This window comes from Oncorhynchus mykiss, chromosome 2, assembly GCF_057628025.1.
Source record: "Oncorhynchus mykiss isolate SJ-2025 chromosome 2, ASM5762802v1, whole genome shotgun sequence".
Taxonomy (NCBI): Eukaryota; Metazoa; Chordata; class Actinopteri; order Salmoniformes; family Salmonidae; genus Oncorhynchus; species Oncorhynchus mykiss.
The window spans coordinates 26,682,095-26,700,556 of NC_143023.1; the positions used below are offsets into that span (position 1 = coordinate 26,682,095).

General features: G+C 46.3%; 1 protein-coding gene across 7 annotated transcripts in view; it reads right to left on the bottom strand.

Moving 5' to 3' along the window:
* The window catches only part of LOC110485571 (oxidation resistance protein 1A), a 210,629-nt gene that overhangs the window by 106,375 nt on the left and 85,792 nt on the right, over positions 1-18,462 (bottom strand). The window lies entirely within an intron of this gene.

The following is an 18,462-nucleotide window of genomic DNA, read 5'->3' on the forward strand; positions in this document are numbered from 1 at the left end:
GATTAGATATAGTATGCATAGAAATAGAATGAACTGCATGGGAATGTTTGTTAGAGTAATTATATTCATGTGAATGTGATTGTGTGTTGTTACTTTGTACAGCACACTCAATGAAGCTAACAAGGAAGTGGCATCATATTAAATCACACTTTTAGTGACCGATCTAGAAATACAGATGATTTGCTGGAATGAACCGTTAAGTGTAACATGTGACAACCCTCTGGTAATTCAGGTGTAGAATCATAAAGATGTGATCTTCCACTGCACCTTCCATCTTCATCTGTTATGTAAGACATTAAGCAGTGTGACAATACAGTGGTGGGTTGGACAGGAAAAGCCCTCTGTCAGTGAGCGATGTCCAACGTGCTACTGTATACCCTTCAGCTGAATACACTGGTTTGATGACATATTTTAATCCCTGACAGGGCTTTGTCAACTGCTGTCAGTTCAGAAAACACTTGCTGTTTTTCTTTTTGGCTTTGTTTTTGGCTTTTGGATTTTACTTCTCCCCTGTGAACTGACAGACAGCAGAAACTTTGCCACATCTTTTGATCCGGGTAGAAAGATAATCAAATCTGTGTAATCCCTGGGTCTTGTCCTGTCCTCAGACTTCACAGTGAACCTCTCTGATCCTGTACTGCTAGGTTATGACAGAGACAACAGAAACGGACCAGGCTCTCGGATTGCCCCAGGAGTTGAGTTTGGAGTGTAGGTTACCACACAATATTACCACCGACTATGATTTACGGGTCTAAATATTGTATGTTCTTACGGGTCTAAATACTGTAAAACACTTGGGAACACAGAGTGTAGTGTGCAATTTACCTTTCTTTTCCACTACCACATCATCTCAAAAGGTTCCAGGCACGCACACACTTAACAGTGTTTGCCAACAAAGTGGAACAGCTTTGTTTTTATCAAAGCCTGCCCATAAATCAACAATGCTGCTCATATAAACTCAGAGGGATGGTTGTTATTCATTTTCTAAAACCATATCAATATCAACCAAAAACAGCCCCCAGTCAAGGCCTTTTCAATTCACTAACAGAGGAATTATCGTGGCCAACAAAAGCAGAAAAAAAATCACTGTTCACTTGAATGACTTGAACTCCAGGGCATATTTCTCTTCTGGATCTCTCTCTGTGCATCACTCAAGCATAATAGACACACACAAATGCACATTACAGTTTTTTTCGATTGCCAAACGACAGTGGACACAACTGGAGTCACATGTGCAAAACTCTAACTACAGTCTGCACAGCAGCAGTTCATGTGGACCAAACTCTAGTTCGTTTTTCATTGCTTGAACACAGTTTTCAAAACTCTACACACTTATCCCATGACTTTAACCACAACCTGCACAACACTGTGGATTTACAGCACTTTGTTCAAATGCTAACACACTGCTGTCAAAACTGTGAACCACACATTCAAAACGGAATAGATTTCAGCCTTGTGCCTTTCAAACACTGCTGATTGCAATTTCAGCTGAAAGGCTAAGCAGGTGTCTTGTTTTAGACTTGTTAGTGAACACACACACACATATTACAGTATACTGTATATAGGTAGAGCTCCGAAAGACTCATTTTGGAAATGGAACAAGGAAGATGGGTTCGTGGAGGGAGAAGGGTGGCAGGGAGAGGGCGGATGCGTGGAGGAAGACAAAGAAGACAAAGAGCTGTTATTTCAGATGAAATAAGGGCTACACTTATAGACCATGTTGTGAACCATGGTCTCTCATTGAGAGAGGCAGGGTTGAGGGTGCAACCCAATCTGCAAAGATCCACAGTGGCATCTGTAATGCGAATTTTCCATCATGCAAACAGGAGAGAGTTACATCCTTACAGTAAATGAAAACATTACAGGAATCTATTTTGTATTGCAATTATAGAATATTTACACAGATATATATTACAGTGGGTTTGACTGTAAAATATATTTTTACAACAGGACCCAAAGGCTGCCCCCAACAGGGGGAAGAGGAAAAATATTTTCAGATGCGCAGGAAAATGCTATTGTTGACATGGTTGTTGTCAACAATGCAATATAACTGCGGGAGATTCAAGATAGAGTGCTGGCTGATAATGATATATTTGAAAATGTTAATTCTGTCAGCACAACAACTATTGCTCGAGTCCTAAAGAAACACCAAGTTACAATGAAACAGTTATGCACTGTACCGTTCGAGAGAAACAGTGAACGGGTAAAAGAGCAAAGATACCAATATGTCCAGGTAAGACGTCTGAGGTTACGTACACAGCTATACAAAATATTTACAGTAAAAAAAAACACTAGCATTTCTACAGTAGAACTGTGCACTTACTGTTTTTCAGAGAGTAATGGAGGTGGAAGCACTGGAAAAACCACATTCATTTGTATTTATCGATGAAGCTGCATTTAACCTTGCCAAAACACGGCGCAGAGGAAGGTATGTTATAGGTCAAAGGGCCACTGTGGAGGTTCCAGGACAAAGGGGTTGAAATATCACCATGTGTGCTGCAATGTCCAATGATGGTTTGCTTCTCAACACACCACTCATTGGCCCATACAACACAGAAAGGCTTATAGCTTTCCTAGAACAGCTCTATGCTCAGCTAGTGCCAGCAGAACAGGGGGAGCCAGTAAGAAACCCCCAAGTTTTTGTCATAGTTTGCGATAACGTTGCTTTTCACCACTCTGCAGCTGTCACAGATTGGTTTGCAGCACATCACAGATTTATGGTTTTGTACCTGCCTGCATATTCACCCTTCCTCAACCCAATAGAAGAGTTTTTCTCTGCCTGGAGGTGGAAAGTGTTTGGTCACCACCCACATGACCAAATGTCTCTTTTGGAAGCCATGCGTGCCGGATGTGAGGACACGAGTCCAGAGGACTGCCAGGGATGGATAAGGCACTCCAGAAGGTTCTTCCCCAGGTGCATGGCAAGAGAAAACATTAGATGTGATGTTGAAGAAAACCTGTGGCCTGATGCTAGAGAGAGGCAGGATTAGCCCCTCAATTATTTGTTTGAATTACAGTATGTACTTTTAGTTTCTACCTTTTTTTTCTCATTACTGTAATTCCGTAAATTACTACAGACTATTGAAGCAAACTGCTAATTTTCATTTACCTTAAAGAATTGTTATGTTATAAAAAAAATTATAAATCATGTGAACGAATGTCACTCTTTTCTTTGAAGAAAATATTACTTTGTATGAAGTCACTGAAATTGTTCAAACTGTAAAGATGAAAAGTTTGTATTTTCTGTATTGGTGTTTGATGCTAGTGTTTTTACTCTCAGTGTGTTCTGAGTGACAGTGTGTGTTATCTCAGTGAGGGTTGTGCATAGTGTTTGGCTGCACTGGGCGTGTTTTGAGCCATGTGTTAAGAGTTGTGTTGCTTGGAATGAGTTTTGCAGGTGATGTGAACTGTTTAGCTCAGGTGACTGTTGGTAGTGCAGACTGTAGTTAGAGTTTTGCACATGTGACTCCAGTTGTGCCCACTGTCGTTTAGCAATCAAAAAAAACTGTAATGCACACATGTACACACAAGTGCACGCATGTGCACACAGAAGCACACACACACATACACACTACCTCTGCCCTTGTTGTTCCCTTCAGTGAGCATGGCGTGGAGCCTTGAGACTGTTGTGCTGCTGCATTCTGTAAATGGCCTCCTGGTTGCTAGCCTCGCTCCTATTTCCTCACTATCATTTGCCGAGCCACGAGGACAGGCAGAGAGATGATTGGCCGACAGCCTTAATGGATTCAACATCATGCCTGCCACGTTAAGAAGCTTGTGGCGTTGAAAAAAGGACATCCACTGAGGATTCAAGCAGATTGCATTTTGGCAGCTCTCTGACAGCATGTAGATTGTAGAATATATGATCTTCATCATAAGGCTAGCTACCTCTGTGAGTAGAAAAGAGAGGAGGAAAGGAAGGTAGGAAGATGATAAGAAAAGGGAAGTGTTATAATAGAACTAAGTGCAGTTCCATACAATATGTTCTGGTGAATGTCCTCTACCTTTCTGTGTCTGAAATGGCACACTAGTTCCTTGTTCAGTACTTTTGGCCAGAGCTACATAGGGCTGCCACATAGTGCACACTTGCTAGGGAATAGGGTGCCATTTCAGGTTTTGCTGTGTGTCTGCCTGACTCAGGATGCCTCAGCTGACCTCTGAGGCGAATAGGGAAGAGGGGAAGTCAGACTCATTTGTTAATGCTCAACCTTCTGACTGACTGCCCTCATTAATGATCAGTACCACAACCCCAGTGTGTGTGTGGTGTGAGAGAGACCGACAGATAGATAGAAAAAGAGACAGACAGAGGGCAAGGCCAACAGACAGAGAGAGAGGGAGACAGAGAGAGAGGGACATAGAGAGAGAGAGATAGAGAGATAGAGAGAGAGAGAGAAAGCACAATAGCACTGTAGGTAAGAGCACTAAAATATATGTGTGTGTGTGTGTGTGTGTGTGTGTGTGTGTGTGTGTGTGTGTGTGTGTGTGTGTGTGTGTGTGTGTGTGTGTGTGTGTGTGTGTGTGTGTGTGTGTGTGTGTGTGTGCGTGTGTGTGAGTGAGTGTGTGCCTCTCTCTCCCTCTCTCTCTGCTCCGCACCGTGCCCTTCAAATAGTAATGCTCAGGCTTGTCTCAGACACACCCTGCTCTCTGCTTTCTCTGCATGCTAAATATTTCACGTCATTCTGTGCCCTTGCAAGGCATCTGTTGTGTTCGATCCGGGGGAGCACCTCTGATAGGCTGGCTACAACATCTGGTGCCATGGCACTCGGGTCGCTGGCACCGTATGAGGAGGTCACAGGGTTGTTGAATGTTGTGGAACATTTCGTAGTTAAAAAGGCTAAATCCAATAACTCTAACACCACAGTAGCCGACGTTGGGGTGATGTTGGTGGTGATGTTAGAGAAGATATTGGGAGTGATGTTGGAGATGATGTTGGGGCTGATGGTGGTTGGTTGGTGGAGACGTGGGTATGTATGAACCTGCTCCACCTCATCTCTTGGTGTGTTATCTGGTGAGCCATGTATACATACAGGGAAGTATGAATATGTTATCTGTGGATGGATGTGTGGCATTTCCGTGGCCTGACCCAAAGACACTCACACTCAATCCCTGTCACACTCCCTCTCTCTCTTCCTTCTTCTCACACGCTCTCCCTTCCTTTCACTGTTACACTGTACTCCCTCCTTCTCACAGTCCCACCATCCATCTCTCCCTCTCACCCTCTCTCCCTTCCTCCCTCTCTCTCTCTCCATCTACCTCTTCCCCTTTCCCCCCCTCCTTCTACCTCCATCCCTCCTTCTCTGTTGGCTGTTGGCAGGCAGTTTGGCAGAGGGGAACATTGACCTGATGCCCTATTGCAGCAGGCACCGTTGGCAACACTCGAGCACAGTCTGGAGCGACTGCTCACACCACTCCTTCACACCTTCTCCCCCCTCCTCCTCCTCTCCCAGAAAAAGAAGACAGACAGGAAGACAGACGGATGGAGACAAGTTTGTCTGGGTTGAAAACTCTAAAGTAAGTCAGAGCGACAGGAAGATGAAAGTGGGGAGGTCCTGAGGCAGATACCACACACAGCACAGCTAGCTAACTATCCCACTGTCTGACTCACTTCAATCAAACCAAAATGTAGTTTTTTTCATGTGGTGCTCTTCAGTGCTTCAGAGCTTATAGATTGGCTGGTGTATATAGGACAAGCAGCTCCTAACACCACTGCATACTATGTATGTCTCTCAAATGTGGTGATGAACTCTGTCTGAACTAGAGGTTCCAAAATGTTGGAACCTGACCCGAAACGACCCGAACACAGGAAGAACACAATCAGACCGGACCTGAATGGACTGATTATATTTATTAAATGAGGACCAGGGCCTGAACGGACCCGAGAACAATCAGACCTGAACCCGAATGGACACGAGGACAACTTGACCTAGACCCGATTGATTGGACCTGAGTGACAAAAAAGTATGTTTATCATGTTGCTCTCCTGGTTAACAAATAGGTCCTTAAATGTTGGCTAGGGCCTTCTATAAGTTAGTAAATTCACCTTATTAGCGTAAATATCTGATAGGCAATGCAGAGCCGTGGCTGGGTCCATTCGAGTCCCCTCAGGTCTATCAGCTGTAGTGATATAGACCCGAGACCAGATGACAATCAAACAGGACCCAACCCGGACCTGAGGGAAAAGTTAGAATTTCAGACCCCGAACCTCACCGGGCCCGGGTCGTGTCTCGGGCATATCGGGTCTACCCTGATCCATGAAAACCTCTTGTCTGAAATATATGTCCCTATATTCCCTGTACTTCTGAACTCAGCTCCCTTCTTATTTGAACAATTTGTACTTTTCCTCCATGTAAAATACATTTGGATTGGTTGTTGCATGAAAAGAGGTTAAGATTATCTATTATTTAGACAAGGTCACTGTCCTAGGTCAGAGGTCAGGGAGTCAGGACCAGACTATGCCTGCACTCTCTCTCTCTCCCTCTCTCTCTCCCTCTTTCCCTCTCTCCCTCCTCTCACAGCACTGCTCTGATGGGACATCTATTGTCTTCCTGAAAGCTAGGGAGGGAGCTGCGATAAATCCACTTGGAAAAGAAGGAACCATCAGGAGAGGAAGGACAAACTGACTGGCTGGCTCCCTGGCTCCCTTCCTACGTACATTCCTTCACAACACAAAGTGGAGTTTGAAACAGGTCGTGGGGAGGACGGCTTTGAAATGTACTGTAGTGGAAGGAAGTTCCACATCAATATGACTTTGATCCTGTAAAACTGTTTGCAGCAGTTAAGATGAGAGAGAGACATCCTTCCTGCTAGCTTATTAAACCACATCTCACCCTCTCTCCCTCCCTATCACCCTCTTCTCCTTCTCCTCTGTCACCTTCTCTTCCTTTTGCCCTATCACCCTCTCTCCCTCCCTTCCTTCCACCCTCTCTTCCTTCTTCCCTCCCCCCACCCAGAGCCAGAGGCCAGTAACCTGCTAAACAGATTCATTCCTTAGCTCCCAGCCTACGTGCATGTTCCGAGGGTACGGTAATGGGAACGGTAATGCCACACACTCATGGTCGTTAGTGTGAGGCCAGGCCTGGCATCAGATGGTCTGACATAGAGGTTCTGTCCTAAATGGCCCTGATCCTTACGTATATAGTGCAGTACTTTCGACCATGGCCTGGTAAAACACTATGTAGGAAATAGGGTGCCATTTGGGACGCAGCCAGAGAAAGAGTTATCATCCCTGGTAGATTATATTACCATTAGTAATGTTGTGATCGGGGTGGCGATAACCGAAAGGCTGCTGGATCGAATCCTCGAGTTCCCGAGCCGACAAGGTAAAAATCTGTCGTTCTGTCCCTGAACAAGCCAGTTAACTCCCTTTGAATTTAATTGAGAGCAAGAGAGAGAGAGAGATACTGTTTATTTCTTATTGTATATTATCTATTTCACTTGCTTTGCCAATGTAGGTAAATAAAATGTAAACTTATGTTTCCCATGCCAATAAAGCCCTTTGAATTGAATTGAGAGCAAGAGAGAGAAAGAGAAGGAGAGATAGAGAGAGAAAGAGAGAGAGACAGAGAGAGAGAGAAATAAATAGATAGAGAGATCCTGTCTTTTCTTTGGCCGTGTTCTGCAGCAGACATCTCCCCCCTGCCAGCCTCAATCAGCCAGACGCATCTGGGTCCTGGAAGTGGGAAGGTGTGTGGAGCAGCATGGATGCATGCAAGACTGTCTGTCTGTCTGTCTGTCTGTCTGTCTGTCCGTCCGTCCGTCCGTCCGTCCGTCCGTCCGTCCGTCCGTCCGTCCGTCTGCATGCAACACATACAGAGGAGGAGGGTCCCCCCCACATCAGTGCTCTGCCACCGCCAATTCATCAGCCAGTGTCTCCCACAAACTTCTTAAACGACACATCCCATGCCACAAGGATACAGATAGACAGTCACAGGCTAGTGGGTCTATACTCCAGAACAGACAGAGACACTGACCAATATATCAATATCCTCTCCATAACACATGGAGACAGAGTCACTGACAACAGCATAAGCACAATGCAGTCCGATAGTCTCTCTCATAACGCCTTACTTTTTAGTTGAGTGTGTTCTACACACTTTCCTACTTTCTCTTTGCAGACTTTTTTACTTTTCAACAGATCCCTCCTGTCTGCATAAGTGAAAACCCGGACAGAAAGAAAATTAGGTTAATGTTTCTCCCCAAGCACTGACATCATTAATTGCTTTTTAATTGAACCCCCAAATACAGATGTGTATCAGTTTAATAGTTGCTTGCTAATCAGTTAACCCAAACAGTTACTTCTGTTTTGTTTCCCTCATACCACTGTACACAAAAACCCTTTGCACAATGAGCATCTGCAGAGGAACACACAACAACGTTACCCAGTTACCCCATCACCCCATTCTGTTTAACAAACTGTAGAGGGTAAACAACATCTCCCCTTTAAACATGAACAAAAACAGGATCAACAAGCACAACAATAGGTAACACTTGAATACCCTATTTATAATGCATTATAAGCACCTTGTGTTATTTTTTGATGGAAATCTGTATTGCTTCCTGGTAACTGGTAGCCTAGCCAAAGCCTTAATGGTGGACAGGTTAGACAAATCTGTCAACAGGACGTCTCAATATAAAGGGAGTTGAGGAGGGAGGGAGGGACTGAGAGAGCGTCAGAGACAACAGAGCAGTGACAGAGAGCTTGTCACCAACACTGGGCTGCTGCTGTCTCCGGATGCAAAACATTTTTAAAGTTATTTTTAGTTTCAATTACTTGCGGCAGGCACCTCGTAGAATGTAATCTCCGCAAATCGTCCCGCTGATGCCGCTCAATCTCCTTCTGAGCTGAGGAGAAAAATCCTTCAACCGCTGGCATAAAGCTAAAATGAGACATTCCTTTAGCATTATACCATACTGAGCCAAACACCTCTCTACCCTATTCAAACAGCTCTTCATAGGCTTATCTGAAAGACTGATGGCATGTTGAAATAGCACAATGGATCAGCTGAAATTAGGTGTTGGCCAGAAATGGAGGTATTAAGCTCTAAAGGGGGGGTCATTTAGCTATTTGATTTGGAATGTTAGGACCTCTTTAGGTAAACATACCTGGGTTTTTCTTTATTTTTACTATTTTCTACATTGTACAATATTAATGAAGACATCAAAACTATGAAATAACACATATGGAATCATGTAGTAACCAAAAAAGTGTTAAACAAATCAAAATATATTTTAGCCACCCCTTGATGACAGCTTTGCACACTCTTGGCATTCTCTCAACCAGCTTCATGAGGTAGTCACCTGGAATGCATTTCAATTAACAGGCGTGCTGTGTAAAATGTTAATTTGTGGAATTTCTTTCCTTCTTAATGCGTTTGAGCCTATCAGTTGTGTTGTGACATGGTAGGGGTGGTATACAGAAGACAGCCCTATTTGGTAAAAGACCAAGTCCATATTATGGCAAGAACAGCTCAAATAAGCAAAGAGAAACGACAGTCCACCATTACTTTAAGACATGAAGGTCAGTCAATACGGAACATTTTAAGAACATTGAACGTTTCTTCAAGAGCAGTCGCAAAAACCATCAAGCGCTATGACGAAACTGGCTCTCATGAGGACCGCCACAGGAAAGGAAGACCCAGAGTTACCTCTGCTGCAGAGGATAAGTTCATCAGAGCTAACTGCACCTTAGATACCAGGCCAAATAAATGCTTCACTGAGTTCAAGTAACAGACACATCTCAACATCAACTGTTCAGAGGAGACTGCGTGAATCAAGCCTTCATGGTTGAATTGCTGCAAAGAAACCACTACTAAACGACACCAATAAGAAGAAGAGACTTGCTTGGGCCAAGAAACACGAGCAATGGACATTAGACTGGTGTAAATCTGTCCTTTGGTCTGATGAGTCCAAATTTGAGATTTTTGGTTCCAACCGCTGTGTCTTTGTGAAATGCAGAGTAGGTGAACGGATGATCTCTGCATGTGTGTTGTTCCCACTGTGAAGCATGGAGGAAGAGGTGTGACGTGTGGGGGTGCTTTGCTGGTGACACTGTCTGTGATTTACTTAGAATTCAAGGCACACTTAACCAGCAAGACTACAACAGCATTCTGCAGCGATACGCCATCCCATCTGGCTTGCACTTAGTGGGACTATCATTTGACCCAAAACACACCTCCAGGCGGTGTAATGGCTATTTGACCAAGGAGAGTGATGGAGTGCTGCATCAGATTACCTGGTCTCCACAATCACTCGACCTCAACCCAAGTGAAATGGTTTGGGATGAGTTGGACAGCAGAGTGAAGGTTAAGCAGCCAACAAGTGCTCATCATATATGGGAACTCCTTCAAGACTATTGGAAAAGCATTCCTCATGAAGCTGGTTGAGAGAATGCCAAGAGTGTGCAAAGCTGTCATCAAGGTAAAGGGTGGCTACCTTGAAGAATAATACATGATTCCATATGTGTTATTTCATAGTTTTGATGTCTTCACTATTATTCTACAATGTAGAAAATAGTAAAAACAAAAAAAAACACTTGAATAATTAGGCGTGTCTGTCACGACTTCCGCAGAAGTCAGTCCCTCTCCTTGTTCGGGCGGTGTTCGGGGGTCGACGTCACCGACCTTCTAGCCATCACTGATCCATTTTTCATTTTCCATTGGTTTTGTCTTGTCTTCCTTCACACCTGGTTCCAATCCCATCAATTACATGTTGTGTATTTAACCCTCTGTTTCCCCTCATGTCCTTGTCGAAGACTGTTTACTTGTATGTTATGTGCAAGTCATGTGTCATTGTGCGACGGGTTTTGTACCCACTTATATACTTTTTTGAATATTTAGGTTTTTGGAGTTTTATGAGCATTTATTAAACGACTCCGTTTATACCAAGTTTGTTTTCCTGCGCCTAACTTCCCTGCCACCAACACACACCCATTACAGTATCTCCGACCATAACTATGGAGTCAGCAGGAGAGGGTACCCCGGCCATTGAGGTGGAGGAGCGCATCCAGGAGTATGCAGTTATGCTCTAACATCTTGGCGCTGCCATGGATCGCGTTGTCCAGAAAATGGACTGCTGGGAGAGACAGGGAGTTCTTCCAGCGCCTCCACCAGCACAACCGGGGTCTCTTCTGAGTGCCCCTTTCCCGCCTGAACCCAGTGGGATCCGTCTCTCCTTGCCCCAGGAGTACAACGGAAGGGCTACGGACTGCCAGGGGTTCTTGTTGCAGTTAGACCTCTATCTCGCCACCGTCCACCCGGCTCCATCGGACCGTGAGAGGGTGTCCGCCCTTGTCTCGTACCTCACCGGGAGAGCCCTGGAGTGGGCCAACGCCGTGTGGAGAGCGGGAGATGCGGCATTGGACGATTTTGAGGAGTTCTCCTGCCGTATCCGGGCAGTCTTTGACCACCCGCCCGAGGGTAGAGCGGCGGGTGAGCGCCTCTACCATCTGAGGCAGGAGAGGAGGAGCGCCCAGGAGTTCGCCCTGGAGTTTAAGACCCTGGCTGCCGGTGCGGGATGGAACAACAGGGCACTGATCGACCATTACCGCTGCAGTCTGCGCGAGGACATCCGTCGGGAGCTGGCCTGCAGAGACACCACCCCTCAAGTTTGACCAGCTGGTGGACCTTTCCATCCGGCTGGACAACCTGCTGGCTACTCACGGACGTTCAGATCGGGGTCTGGTGGTTCCATCCTCCCGCACTCTCTCTCCGATACCCATGGAGCTGGGAGGGGCGGTGAGTAGGGAGACCGGAGGTGGTTCACGCTCGTGTACCATCTGTGGTAGAGGTCAGAGGTCACACTGCCGGTCGGTGCCGGGTTGGTTCCTCTGGGAAGCGAGGCAGCAGGCAGGGCACTCTGGCATCACCCCAGGTGAGCCGGCACCACTCTCACCCAGAGTCCTCTGTTGTTCATAAGTTTGTCTGTCACGTTACCTGAGTTTTCCCCGCAATCCCAGCATAAGGCGCCATTCAGGCGTGGCTGGAAATGTTATTGATAGAGCTTTAGCCTTTAGTTTAGGGATCCCCATCGTTCCCTGGATGTGCCCTTCCCCGTTCACGCCTTAGATAGTCAACCATTAGGGTCAGGGTTGATTAGGGAGGTCACTGCGCCTTTGGGCATGATGATGCAGGAGGGTCATACGGAGAGAATTAGACTCTTCCTCATTGACTCTCCTGCGTTTCCCGTGGTGCTGGGCCTACCCTGGTTAGCTTGTCATAACCCCACTGTTTCTTGGCCACAGAGGGCTCTCACGGGGTGGTCGTGAGATTGCTCAGGTAGGTGTTTAGGGGTTTCCGTTGGTGCTACAATGGTGGAGAGTCCAGACCAGGTCTCCATCATGCGCATCCCCCCTGAATATTTCGATTTGGCTCTCTCCTTCTCCAAAAAGAAGGCGACTCAATTTCCACCTCATCGACGGGCGATTGTGCGATAGACCTCCTGGTAGACGCTGCACTTCCCAGGAGTCACGTGTATCCCCTCTCACAGGCGGAGATGGAGGCTATGGAAACATATGTCTCCGAATCCCTGCATCAGTGGTATATTCGGTCCTCCACTTCACCAGCCTCCTCAAGTTTCTTTTTTTGTGAAGAAGAAGGAGGGGGATCTGCCCCCGTGTATTGTCTCAATCAGATCACTGTGAGGTATAGTTACCCACTACCGCTCATAGCCACAGCGATAGAGTCAATGCATAAGGCAACCTTCTTCAACGAACTAGATCTCAGGAGCGACTACAACCTGGTGCGTATCCGAGAGGGAGACGAGTGGAAGACGACTTTCAGTACCACCTCTGGGCACTATGAGTACCTTGTCATGCTGTACGGGTTGATGAATGCGCCATCAGTCTTCCAAGCATTTGTAGACGAGATTTTCAGGGACCTGCACAGGCAGGGTGTAGTGGTGTATATTGATGACATTTTGATATACTCCTCTACATGCGCTGAGCATGTGTCCCAGGTGCACAGAGTGCTTGGTCGCCTGCTGGAGCATGACCTGTACGTCAAGGCTGAGAAATGTCTGTTCTTCCAACAGTCCGTCTCCTTCCTAGGGTATCGCATTTCCACTTCAGGGGTGGAGATGGACAGTGACCGCATTGTAGCCGTGTGTAATTGACCGACTCCCAGCACGGTAAAGGAGGTGAAGCTGTTCTTAGGGTTTGCCAACTACTACCGGAGGTTTATCTGGGGTTTTGTTCAGGTGGCGGCTCCCATTACCTCACTGCTGAAGGGGGGCCCGGTGCACTTGCACTGGTCAGCTGAGGTGGACAGGGCTTTTAGTCACCTGAGGGCTCTGTTTACCTCGGCTCCTGTGTTGGCGCATCTGGATCCCTCTTTGGCGTTCATAGTGGAGGGGGACGCGTCTGAGTGTGGGATAGGTGCTCTCTAAGCGCTTCGGTACGCCACCGAAACTATGATGTGGGGGACATGGAGCTGTTGGCTGTGATCAGGGCTTTGAAGGCGTGGAGACATTGGCTTGAGGGGGCTAAACACCCTTTTCTCATCTGGACCCTTTTCTCATCTTCTCATTGAAGACCACCGCAATCTGGAGTACATCCAGGCGGCAAGGAGACTGAACCCTCGCCAGGCAAGGTAGGCCACGTTTTTCACCTTTTTCACCACAATGGCCATGGTTGAACCTGTCGGTGGATTTCCTGACTGATCTTCCTCCTTCACAGGGTAACACCATGATCCTGGTCGTTGTGGATCGTTTTTCTAAGTCCTGTCGTCTCCTCCCTTTGCCCGGTCTCCCTACGGCCCTACAGACTGTGAAGGCTCTATTTACTCACGTCTTCCGGCACTACGGGGTACCTGAGGATATAGTGTCTGATCGGGGTCCCCAGTTCACGTCGAGGGTCTGGGAGGCGTTCGTAGAACGTCTGGGGGTCTCGGTCAGCCTTACCTCAGGTTTTCACCCAGAGAGTAACGGGCAGGTGGAGAGAGTTAAGTAGGTAGGTTTCTGAGGTCTTATTGTCAGGACCGGCTGGGGGAGTGGGCAGCGTTTACTCACCTTTCTCCCTTCCAGTGTGTATTGGGGTATCTGGCTCCTTGGCATCAGAGTCAGACCGAGGCTCCTGCGGTGGACGACTGGTTCCGGCGTTGTGGAGGAAATAAGGGACGCCGCCCATGTCCATCTTCAGCGCGCCATACTGCGCCAGAAAGTTGCCGCAGACCATCAACGTAGTGAGGCCCCAGTGTTCGCACCGGGGGACCGGGTCTGGCTCTCGACCTGAAACCTGCCCCTCCGCCTGCCCTGTCGGAAGCTGGGTCCGCGTTTTGTGAGGCCATTTAAAGTCCTGAGGAGAGTGAACGAGGTATGTTACAGGTTACAGCTTCCCCCCGATTACCGCATTAACCCCTCGTTCCATGTGTCTCTCCTCAGGCCGGTGGTGGCTGGCCTGCTCCAGGAGTTTGAGGTACGGGAGGTTCCTCCGCCCCCTCTGGACAACGAGGGGGCCCGGCGTACTCCGTTCGTTCCATACTGGATTGGATACATCAGGCGAGGGGCCTTCAGTACCTCGTGGGCTGGGAGGGGTATGGTCCGGAGGAGAGATGCTGGGTTCCGGTGGAGGACGTGTTGGATCCACCGTCTCCATCAGGATTGCCCTGTGCCTCGCCCTCCGGGTCGTCCCCGAGGTCAGTGCCGATGCGCTGCTGGAGCCGCGCGTCGGGGGGGGGGGGAGGGGGGGGGGGGGGGGGCGGGTACTGTCACGACTTGTTCGGCGGTCGACATCACCGACCTTCTAGCCATCACTGATCCATTTTTCATTTTCAATTGGTTTTGTCTCGTCTTCCTTCACACCTGGTTCCAATCCCATCAATTACATGTTGTGTATTTAACCCTCTGTTTCCCCTCATGTCCTTGTCGGAGATTGTTCTATTGTATGTTATGTGCAAGTCATGTGTCGGTGTGTGACGGGTTTTGTACCCACTTATATTATTTTTTGTATATTTTGGTTTTTGGAGTTTTATGAGCACTTATTATTATTATTAAACAACTCTGTTTATACCAAGTTAGTTTTCCTGCGCCTGACTTCCCTGCCACCGACACGCACCCATTACAGTGTCCAAACGTTTTGGACTGGTACTGATTATTTTTTTGTACGCATATTTAACCCCTCGATACCTCGATACTTCCATTTCTTTGTATGGGTTACTGTCAGACGAGTCCCATGACACTTGTGTGGGTCGTAGAACAAAACGGAGAACATCATTGTGTTCGGGAGAGTTGTCGTAATATAATGGTCAGTCGCTACAGACGTTGTTCAGAGGCCTATTTTCAGGATGTGTCGTTGTCTGAAATACAACACTGCAGCTCGGACTCCTTCCACCGCAGATGCAGAAGGCCAACATGTCTAGTTTAAACAGACGGATTTTGATGGGGATTTTTTTATCATGTTATTTAGATTGATGCACGGGTGTGTCAATAGACTCTTAAGGATTCATGTGTTCAAGGCCTTTCTCCATTGACCTTGCTTTGTCTTTTGTTTCCTAAACTGACTGCTAACGCATTCAACTGAAAGGTCACATCTCACACACTGTATCTCTTCCATCATCTCCGTCAGATGCAGAGATGGAGGGTCAGAAAATAGGTTAGGTTTTTGATTGGTTTTTTGCAACTTTGAATAAGGAAAGATGTAGTAAGATGTGGCATGCAACTTGGTCAATTAATTTCAGCTGTAATCAGTTTTGGTGTCTAAATAAACAATTCAAGATAATATATGCAATGCTACAAAGCTTTACCATGTGTTTTTCCACCAAGAACACATTTCAAAGGTCAGGGGAATCATTACTGGCATTTGTCCAGTTTAGCATCAGTTCCTTTCTGCTCCTTGAGGTTTCCGCACCAAAACAAACTGAAACGTCACAAAATGTCGTCGTACTATATGCACAAACCGTTTCAACAGGGAAGCATACGGTAAGCTTTAGGCAGCAACATGTGATCTGAGGAGAGGAGCACGGACGCTTCACACCAGACATGTGCTTCCCTGCCTTTCCGTCGCTCTCAGCCCCCCTCCTAATCGCTACAGACAGAGAACAAACCTGCTGCCACTCACTCTCACACACACACACACACACTCACACGCCACACACACACACACACACACACACACACACACACACACACACACACACACACACACACACACACACACACACACACATGGATGCACGCACACACTGCCGTGACACTGCTTAGTGGATGATGTTCTACTGGCAAAACAAAGCCATAGAAATACTCTATACTCTGTCCTGCAACATCAAAACCTCTTCTTCATGCTATCTCTGTGATGAGGACACGATCTCATCTATTACAGTACCCATTAAGATCAGATGGCGAGGTGGGCCGGTGGTAAATGGGCCTGCGGATGACTTAGGAGCACCACATAAAATGAAGGAGCACCATAAAATAAGATTTGTAAATTGATTGAGATACAGCCTTCATTGGGCCTATATGAATTCTAGATACTTTAGAAACTAAAATGTAACCCTGTAAATTACATTTGTTCATTATAAAAGCTATACAAATACCTGTCATTGAAATTAAACAGTAATTTGTGAAATATTTGGTTTGTACATGGTATAAAAAGCACCGTTTCCTATTGAGATGCACTACATTGAATACTGTACACTGTCTCTTCAAGAATGTCAGTTTGTACGTGATCACATGCAAATCTATCATTCATTCATTAATTCATATGATCATGGATCTCCTGAAGAAGCTGTACCTTTACCATTCTGTCTGTGCCCCCAAATGCTTGGACATACTGGTAAAGTTACCAGGTTGTTAGCTCGATAGCTAATGAGGTAACATGACTGAAGAAGGTGTTAATGGCCACGGCGTGGTTTATGAATGTAAAATGCGGCCCACATATGTGACCATAAAGGTTGCCCTTTACAGCCCTGCATGTACATCACAAACAGGCCTATATAAAACCACGCAGAGTGCAACCGGCAGATCTGGGTCAAATGCATAGTATTGTATGGCCAATGAGGTGAAAAAGGCAGAGAGAGGCCTGCTGTATGAGAGATGAAGGAAGAGAGTGCTGACAGGACATCCACATCCTTTATCTCTACCCCATCCTTCATCCCTCCATCTTCATCCCTCCATTTTTCATCCCTCTCTCATTCCTCAGAGAGTTTCATCATCCTGTAGTATTTGGGCCATGGTGAGGCCAAGCAGAGGGCCAAACTCCGTAAAGCCAAATCCACTTTTTTCTGATCAACTGGGTGGTGAAGATTAGAAACATGGAGTGATGTTCATTTCACCGAAGGTTGAGAAAGCTCTCCACAGACCTAGCTGGACCCAGATTAACACAGTAAACTGTCGTCATCCACAGACATACACATCACCGACAAGCCCCTGGAATCCAAACACTCACATGGATTTACAGGGCTGTATGTAAACAACCCCATGCTCTACTTCTCATGTAACCTGATTGTGATTGCCTATGGTTGCAAAATTCCCCAAATTCCACGGTTTTCCTGATTCGCGGAATAAGGAGGGAATAAGCAGGGAATCAGGATTTCTGGAAAACCTGGACATTTTGTGAAAGTTACTGAGATTTTCCAACCCTATTGCCATTATTGACTTCAGAAGTCAAGACACTTTCATTCAGTAAGGAAAACTGAAGAGTGATGATGGATGTTGAAAATGAGGGAATACTGTAAGTGGACAACATGGCTCTGTCTGTGTGTAGGCTATGTACGTATCTCTGATGTAGAGCTATGTTTGAGTAATAACATCCATTACTGTGGCCCAGTTAACATCCAAACAGAGAGGGCAGGTTCAAAGGTTGTCACAGAGCTATGCAAATTCTGTATAGCCTATATAGGTGGCTATACCAATAACCTGTTTTGATGATTGTTTTCAAACACATCTACCTACAGTATATCACATAATTTGTTCTCCCCCAATACCTTTAAATCCTCTCCAATGTCTCCATTCCGCTCCATACACACACAGAAGCCATGTTGCCTGCTAAGAAGCAAAAAGCCTTCAGCCATTTGGTTCTAAAGCTACTGAGTTCCCCCCTCACATGGATTGAATGCAGCTTGCTCTCAAACGGTCTCGCTGTCTGCTCAGTCTGACAGCAACAGACTCCTTTTGGAGAAGAGAAGCAGACATTAGTAAAACAAGCATGTTCTGCTTGTTGTAGCACTTAAGGAGTGTTCCTGATGAATCCTATTCAAAGCTTCAGCTTTGGGAAGAGATCTTCCCAGAAAAGCTTTGGCATTAGTCCCACTTTGATTTAGGTGAGGAACTAATAGCCTTTTACTCCACTAATTTTGTGCTGAGTCGCCAGCTGCACAGTCTCCCGGATTGGCTTGAATCTTCTATAAATGCCTTGATTTGGCACAAGGGAATGTTTTCTCCTTTTCTGCTGTTTAAAATAAAACTCTTATTCATCCCGTTTAAAACACCCATTAATTAAGGTAAAGCAACGGCTTTGCGAGTTTGAGAATCAAA